This window comes from Pteropus vampyrus, unplaced genomic scaffold (assembly GCF_000151845.1).
Source record: "Pteropus vampyrus isolate Shadow unplaced genomic scaffold, Pvam_2.0 Scaffold4, whole genome shotgun sequence".
NCBI lineage: Eukaryota > Metazoa > Chordata > Mammalia > Chiroptera > Pteropodidae > Pteropus > Pteropus vampyrus.
This window is the reverse complement of record NW_011888785.1, coordinates 23,211,948-23,220,758: the sequence shown is the minus strand read 5'-3', so window position 1 is coordinate 23,220,758 and position 8,811 is coordinate 23,211,948.

The following is an 8,811-nucleotide window of genomic DNA, read 5'->3' as shown; positions in this document are numbered from 1 at the left end:
TTTTTTTCAGAATTACCATCCTGAATTCTTTGTCATTTAAATCATATATTTCTATGTCTGTAAGCTTATTTTTTGGAGATTTTTCTCTTTCTTTCTGAGCTGCTTTGTCAACTTGGTTGTTCATGGCGTTTAATGGACTGTTTCTCCACCTGAGCATTAACGGAAGTGTGTTCTGCTTTTTTTTTTCTCCAGAAAGAAGATTTATTATATGAAGATTATATTTATTTATTATAAGAAGATTTATTACATGGTCTTTAACCTGTTGCAAATAAGGTTTTTTCTTTTGGTTTCCAGTAGGTGGCGTCTAAGCCTCTTCAACCTCTGCTTTATATAAATTGTTAATAATGTCTTTTTTTTCCTTATAGATGTTTAATCATGCTTGCTACCTTCAATCTCAGTTCTTGTCAGTGTTAGTTACAATTTCGGTAGCGTTTGCTCAGATTCCCCTGGGGCTCTACAGCATTCTGTCTCGGAGGGTATGGGGGAGGGACCCTCTGGGTTGACAGTTGGAGGCTGCAGCTCAGCCTCAGTTTTGCAACTGCAGCTGGTAAAAATCAACCGTTGTTTCTCTGCCATCCCTGCTTTTCTGTTCTCCCTGTTTCTCTGCCTTTTGCCCGATGATTTGGCACTGCTGCCAGCCGCATTGAGCTCACAGTACTCTCGGGCAGGTCTGTTCAGGGAAGTCACTGCAACTTCTCCCCTCCCCTTCTTCCTACAGGGAGCTCTGGCTGCAAGAGGCAGCTTCTTTATTTCTCTCAGTCCACCGCCCGAAACCCAGGGTTCTGACCTTTGGTAGCTCTTAAGTGCAGATCCCACGCTCAGATGTGCTGGTGTGCAGTTTGAGTGTTTTTTTTGAGTTTTAGGTGTTCAGCTTATTGTTGTATCAAGGGGAGAGATCTGGAGACATCTCTCACACTGCCATGTTTTGGGGATAGTGAATTTTAATGTCAGAATTATAAGACCGAAGACAAGGAAGAGGCACTTGGGAATCAGTGTAGACTTTTGTTTGAAGATGCAGCCAATGACATCAGCAATGGTTGCTATCATCAGAAATGATTTTTGAAGAAAAAGGTAAGAAATACAAATTAACTGTGTTCAAAATTGTAGTGTATCTGCATCTGGAATATGATATATAATTCTGGTCACTGCATTTTGCAAAATGTGTGATAGAGCTAGAGAGGCACAGCAAATCAAAGAAGAAAAGATATCAATGACTTCAATTTGAAAGATCGAAGAAGAGAATTAGAAAGATTAGAGCCTTTTAGTTGAGTATGAATTTAAGTGTGGCCTCATGACCCAGCTCTTCCTGATGAAAATGTATTTCTCCCAGGCCTAGCCCAGTGGGATTCTGGAGTGTACACTTCTATGGCTGATAGGGTCAGAGACAACAGGTCTACTCCAGACATAGCATAGGTAGAAGATGGCAGAGCCATTAGAAGGATTTTCTGGGTGACAATGTGTGGAGTTCTGCCTTCCCCTTCTAGGACCACCTTCCCTAGATAGTTTTGCAAATGAGGGAAAAGTATCAATTATGTTTGAGCCATAGTATACTTTTTCATGTGTGTATTGTTGAAGTAGTTGAATTAGTTAAGTGTTATCTTAACTAATACAAGGTGGTAAGATGTATTTCGGTACAGGAAAAACTAATGTTAATGGAATACGAACCCTCCTTATCCATTCCATGTAAATGATCCTAGTTCCATTTTTCTTTTGAAATAGTGGGATGGGCAAGTCTGGGGCCCTCATTGACCGCCAATATGCCAAATTCACCTCTTTTTCAGTGTCTTTTCTTCCTTAATCTGGCAAGATTGTCCCCTCACTTCTATCTATCCATTCATTTCTCAAGGCCAAGCTCAAGGCCTATTGACCATGAAAATACCTTTTTCTATTCTGAAGCCATATTCTCAATTATTATTTGGGAATTTTGTTATTCATTTGGAATTTATTCATGAATGGTCTTATTTCATTTGGTTAACTGTTTCAAGACTACGTTCTTAGAATAATACAGCAATGTTTTTACTTTTCTTGCAGTATTATCAGTATCTAGTTCACACAGTAAATGTTCAAACCAACAGACATATGCGTTACTTAGTGAGAAGTCTTCAGGTGAAAAATGTGAATAGAAAAAATACATGAGATTATTTCGTAGAAAACACTTTAAAGGGGGGAACTAAGGGAATGCTTTCACTGAGATTAACAGATCTTCTGTGAAGACATAATTTTTAACTGTAAAATATTATATTTAATATATCACCCAGGCACTCTGTTAAGTATTTTATCCTTTTTTATTTCAATTAATCCTTCTGACAGTTTTTCATGTAATTACTGTTTTGTCCATTTTATAAATGAAAGGTAGAGATTCAAGAAAGTTATGTTAATTGCTTAAGGTCACATAACCAGTAAATAACAAAGAGAATTCAAACTTAGCTCAACTTGAATCTTACACTTACTGCTTTTCTCCCATATTAAAATATCTTCAGTTTCTAATTGGAAAGGCAATTCCTGCTAAAGAGTGTATAGACTCATGGTGTGGTATGTCTATAGCCACCTGCAGAAACTGGATAATTCTTTAAGTATGCTGGAAGTATATATACTTTCTTTAACAAACTGACCAAAGCATATGATAATAAATAGAAAGCTACTGTAATTATCCAAGAATGTAGTACTGTAATTATCTAAGAAATATTCAGTGCAGCCAAAGAGAAGAAAAAAGGATATTAAAGAAAATGTAATAAAAAAAAAATTTCATTCTAAATTTTTAGAATAATTTAATAAAAAATGTCATTATTATGTTTTATTTGTATTTAGGGCTAGATGTCTTTGCTTCAATCATAGGACAATAATTTTAATGTTCACCATTTTACAAGCCCTTTGGGGAATTTTTAATTATATTCCAACCAAACTCTAGATTTGCTAGGTTAATTATTGACGAGTAAGCAGAGGATGGAAAAGATTTTATATAATTCTGCCTGAAGCTTCCCATGTCTTCCCCCATTCAACTTACTACTTATAGAAAGAGATTAGTGTCATCTGTTGGCAGATGGTCCATAACTTGCCTATAATAATACTACTTCATGTTTTCTAATGTCCTTCACTGCAGAGATCTCAAACTTTTGGAACCTGACTGCCATGCAATACTTAATAATCATCACAGGTCTACTTTACAAGTGGTTAAACTGCAGAAATGAGTTAATGAGCTAGTCTCCAGCATAACTCCTGAGTCATTTACACTTGCCACTAGAGAAGTTTAATTTTTCACATTTTATTCTTGTCATCCATCTCATAACACCAAAGACATACCAATCACAGATTCAAAATTTTAGCATTTCATAGAAAAGAAGTAATTGTATCAGTCTAATAAATGACATTCCAAGATATATGATCCTGATCTTTTATTGATTTCCTTGCTATTCTTGGCAGGAAGTGGTAGCTATTTTTAATTATAGATAGTAAAAGACTCAAACGATGTTGTTAGATTTTCCACAGAGTAAAGTCTCCTGTGAAGAGAACAATCTATGTAGTTTCTTTCTAGTTACAGGTTTCATTCTATTCTCAAATGCATTCTGAGGAAAGATGGACCAGAAACAAGGTCATACCTTACAGTTCACTAGTTTGCTTTATGTGGCCAAGAAACCCATCTTAATATCATTTCTCTTGCTTGCCTGCCTGTCTTACCAGCTAGTGATGATCTTCTGGCTTTTCTCAGTGGGGCATGTTTCCTTCATTCAGCAGTAAGTTCAAGCACTTACTATATGCTGATGCTAGAAATATAGTGGCATGCCAAGGACACCCAATTCCTATTCTTAAAGAGTGTATAGTGTAGCAGGGGAGATAGATATTTAAAAAAGTAATTACAGATTTGTTTTCAAAAATTGGCAAGCTAGCTTATTTGGATAAGTCCACCTATTGAACTAAGAAGTTGGTCAGGGTATAAAAGAATATTAAGGTACATCAAAGAGCTGACAATACAGTGAAGTTCTACCAGGCCAAAACTGAAGGGAAATGGGAACCTGCAAGTTTTGTTCTGAGAGAATTTGCTGATTCAGAAGATTTTCTTTTTACAAGGTCACATTACATAGTTCAAAAAATGGTGAGTATGATTGGATGGGAGACAAAGATGTAACATTTGTGAAGCCCTTAGGTACATCAGAAATTCTAAAAAGCACTGTCATTTGCTCTCATATTTAATGTTCACAATACCTACATTAGTCAATTATCCAATTTTAGAAAAGAGGAAATAGAGACCCAGGCTCACAAGTTCTAAGAGGGAAAACTAGGATTTGAATCTAAATCTGCCCTGCTCAGACTATTGCAGTGTTAAGAGGTAAAAGAAAAAAGTAGTAATAGAATGTTGAGTAAGAACAAGATTACAGTCTGGACTTTTAACTTAAAAAAAAAATCTATTAAAAAAAAAGTGTTCAACTTTCAACAACCTTGTTGAGTGAGGAGGACTGAAATAAAAGCCCAGAGTCTGCAAATGGTGAAGGATCTGACATGTGATCCAATAATAAGCTGGAACATCAAAGGGCTACAGGGTGAGGATGAAATTGAAGAGGACCACTTCTTTTTGTGAATTGCCTAAATTTTGCAGGATAATTTAACTCTCAAACTTTATGTTTCCAATATTAAAGTGACCTTCTAGGTAAAAGGCAAAAACAAATAGAAGTCTAACTAGAGAAAGATACTTTCACCCTAGAGCTCTATACATTTCTGCCCTTTCTCAGAAAGGCACATTATCTCCTGAGATTTAAAGTTGTTTCAGGGGAGATGATAAAATGCAGCTCAAGACTGGAACACTTCAGAAGAAAAATGAGAGAGAAAACTAAATAAGAGTGAAATTTAAAAAACAAACAAAACTACGGAGCAGTAAGAAAACCCTAACTGATCTTTGAGCTAGAAATTGTTAACAAATATCTGTGATCTTTCTGGGCAAAGTGGGGTTCTTGGCCTTCCACATCAGCACATGTGAGAGTTTGTGGAAAAGACTCTCAAGCCTGACCCCATACCTACTGAGTCAGAATCTGCATTTTAACAAAATCCCCATACTATCCGTATGCTCATTAAAGTTTGAAATAATGAATGAGAAAAAGGAAACCTGAACTAGATCAGCAAGAACATGGGAAGGGAGAAGTAATGATGGAAAAACACATGCCGTTCATTCCGATTTCAGAGGCCATGGTTGGCTAACAGACTAATTTCGAACTTAAGCACTGAAAGATGATTTTTCAGCATGCTTTCAAATCTCATGCCAAACACAAAGCCAATCAGGGAAGGGAAATGGTATTACACAATCCCTTGCTCTCCCACCCCACCCCCACCCCACCCCCCATGCACACACTTGATGCTTTGGCTTAGGAAATGTAAGCATTTATACAGAGCATTCATTTAATTATAGTGGAGGGTAATTGGAATTTGGTATCTTGAGTCTGGAACCAGCAATCATTCAGCTGGGCATAATATTGGGTAGAGTCTTTTTCAGGTGTAATGAGCAAGGCAAAATATGAAAAAGAATTCAATCACTCCAGGAGATTATTGTAGTCAGCCAGCCCCTGCTTGCTGGTAACCATATGAGACTAAAAAGCCATGATCAAAAAATGAGGACATGTCAGAGGACATGCAACAGGACTTGTTGGAATGCACTACTTAGGCACTGAAGAACTATAGCTTATAAGACATTGCAACTCATATAGAGAAGGAATTTTGGCAATAAGTCCAACCCTGCCTTGTGAGGAGGAACTTGGGTAGTTATGTGACATCTGAAGCTAAACACTTTATTTCTTTCTACCTAGGCCAAGTAGCTATTCACCTATTCAAATATGGCTAAAAGCAAAGACTGAGCCATGCATGTAGTGACCCATCCAAAAACAAGGACTACAGCCTAAATTCTAAATAAGAGACTGAAATTTTCAGCCTGGCTGAGGGAACACCTTGATCTTTGGACGTTTATTGTGTGGCTTTGTACAGGGCATTCCCTGTGCTAATTTGTTGTGGTTATAAAACAATTAGCAAAAAACAAAAACAAAAACAAAAACAAAACACTAATTTGACTATGTTTTTAAAATTAGAAATATATTATACTACCCTGATAAATGTTAGTGTTACTTTAAGACAGATTCATCTTGCAAACTGGGTTTTGGCAAGAACCTTTGGGAAGCTTTAGGAATCCTTATTCAAGTATTGGTCAGAATAAAATGGTGACTTCATGCCCATTTCCTCTTCCGGTAGTGACTAAGATGACAAGCCAACTACTGGAGGACTGACTGTGGCCCACAAATGGTTGGTTCTCCTCAGACAGTAATTTTTTATGTGCTAATTTTTTTAAATAGATTTCCCATTTAAAAATCTATATTTTTGCTTTCTTCAAAAAAAAAATGAAACTGACAAACTGAGCTCATTCCTACTTGGCAACAATCAACTGTAGTGTAGTAGGGTAACAGCTTTAGACTTGCTCCCACCTAACTTCGTAATGTGTATTCCCCACCTGCCTCCTGTAAACATTTTGTATTCGACCAGTCCACAGTCTCCAGTTCTTGCCTAGAGAGGACACACTCTTTCTACCAATTAGAGATAACTAGCTGGGGCTTATGAAATTCATAATTGATTTTAGACCTGTCAACTAAACTACATTTTTAAAAGATGAGGACAAGGTATTTAATATCTCAGAGACTTCAGTCACATTTTCTTCTTTGCCTCTCCAGTTATTCCTGTTATTGATCTTCCTCTGAGCACTTGGTTTGTGTGTCTGAATCATAAGTAGTGACAGGTTGATCTTACTCTGCACCTACATGTGTCAGAGTTGCAATTAACAATCATGTAGGTAGAATAACAGTGATGGTAACAAAAAAGGGAAAAATTTTCCTCCCAATTTAGTGTCTAGAGATTTTCTGTAATGAATTTGTTCCTTTAGCTGGAAAGAACATTTTCCTCTCAAAATAATTTCTAATAATTGTCATACATGATCTCGCTTTCCATGTAACTGTTTTTATTTCTAAAAGTTGTTCAGGTCAAGAATTAACATTAGCCTGTCTTCTTTTATGAAACCTCATCTCTGGAGTTCATAAGTTTGCCAGGACCTACTAACTTTTGGAAGAAGTTAGCAACATTTTTAAATACTTTATAGATAATTTGAGAGGTTAGCATGTCATACATCTGACCATATATTTGATTTTAAAATTCCATTTAATCTTTAAAGCACACAGTGAATTTTTTAACTTATTTCAGAAAAAATCTGGACCATGTCAGGAATATGAGTTACTTGAAACACCTTCCTTTCCTGAAAGTTGTTAAATTGTATATTCCACAATCTCTAACACAAATATGCCTTTCCTGACTTATTTTTCCCTTGCCCCTTACATAATTGTTTTTTTTTTTTCTCTCTCTTTCAGATATTACCTCATTTCTTTGCTGATGCTCAGGCATCCCCAGGTCTTGTGTTCTCACCCTCATCCCCATCTATCCAAATCTTGCCCAAGCTTTATGGCCCTTCTCAAACGTATATGCTCACTGAAACTATCCCTGCTTACTCTATTACTGTCTGAATCAGTCTTTTTGTGTAAATAATGCACCAGATTGAAATATTACTCATTTTATTAAGTAAATATGTTTTAATGCCATAAGCAATATGCTTACAAAAGAAATAAACTGTATCCCATGCTTTCTTTTTTTATCCACTAAACTGCTTTCCATGAGACTCTATAAATACTGGTTCTGAGATCTAATAGGTTAAATCAGAGATCCTACACCATCAAATTTCTCTCCATAGAGAATGTTTACTATCAACAAACATATTTCTATTCCAAGTATGTTTTTAAAAAGTCTTCTGTTTACCTTATTTCTTCCTCTAGCTATAGCCCATTTTTATGCTCCCCTTTGTAGCTGAACTGATGATCTCACTCAGTATTCATAGATTTAAAGGTCCAGCCCATATGATATCTAATAATTATGTTAAACTTAACCTGTCCAAAGTCAGTACTGATCTCCACCTCTGACCCAAAACACTACTCTTGCCATTTTCCACAACTCATTTAACAGTAACTCCATCTCTCTAGTTATTATGGTCAAATATTTTGGGATCATTTTTGATCTTTCTCTTTCTCTCAAACCCAATATCTAATCCAGTGGCAAATCCTATCGTCTTCAACCTCAAAATATTTCCAGGATTCAAATACTTCCTCCACACTGCTACTATAATTACTCAATAATTTCCTATTTGGATTATTACAGTAACCATCTATCTGTTCTTGCCAGCTTCTACCCATGCCCAATTTAATCTCTATACAATAAGTTGCCAGAATGCTGTTATCAGATCATGTCACTTCTCTGCCTCAAACTCATCCAATGACTTCTCATCTTGATCAAAGGAAAAACCAAGTATTTGCAAAGGCCTTCAAAGTTTTTACCTGATTTTCTTTATTCCCTTTATTTCTTTATCTCTCTTACTCGTATTCTTCAGCCACATTGGTCAACTTGTTGTACAAATGTATTAGCCATGCTTATGCCTCAGGGCCTTTCTACTTATCATTCCTCCTGCCTGGTACATTTTTCCTTCCTATGTCCACATAACTCCCTGCCTTTGGGTGTTTGCTCTTTTGTTGTTTGCTCAAGTGTCACCTTTTCACTAAAACCTTACATGAAAGGTTTCTTTAAAGTGACAATCTCTATCCACTTTAGTACTCTTTATTATCCTTCATTACTTAATTTTTCTTCACATCATTTATCCATATATGATATGTTATATATTTTACTTATTTATTTTGTCTTCCCAACTATAATGTATATTCCATTAGCGCAGGGGTTTTATTTATTTTTGTG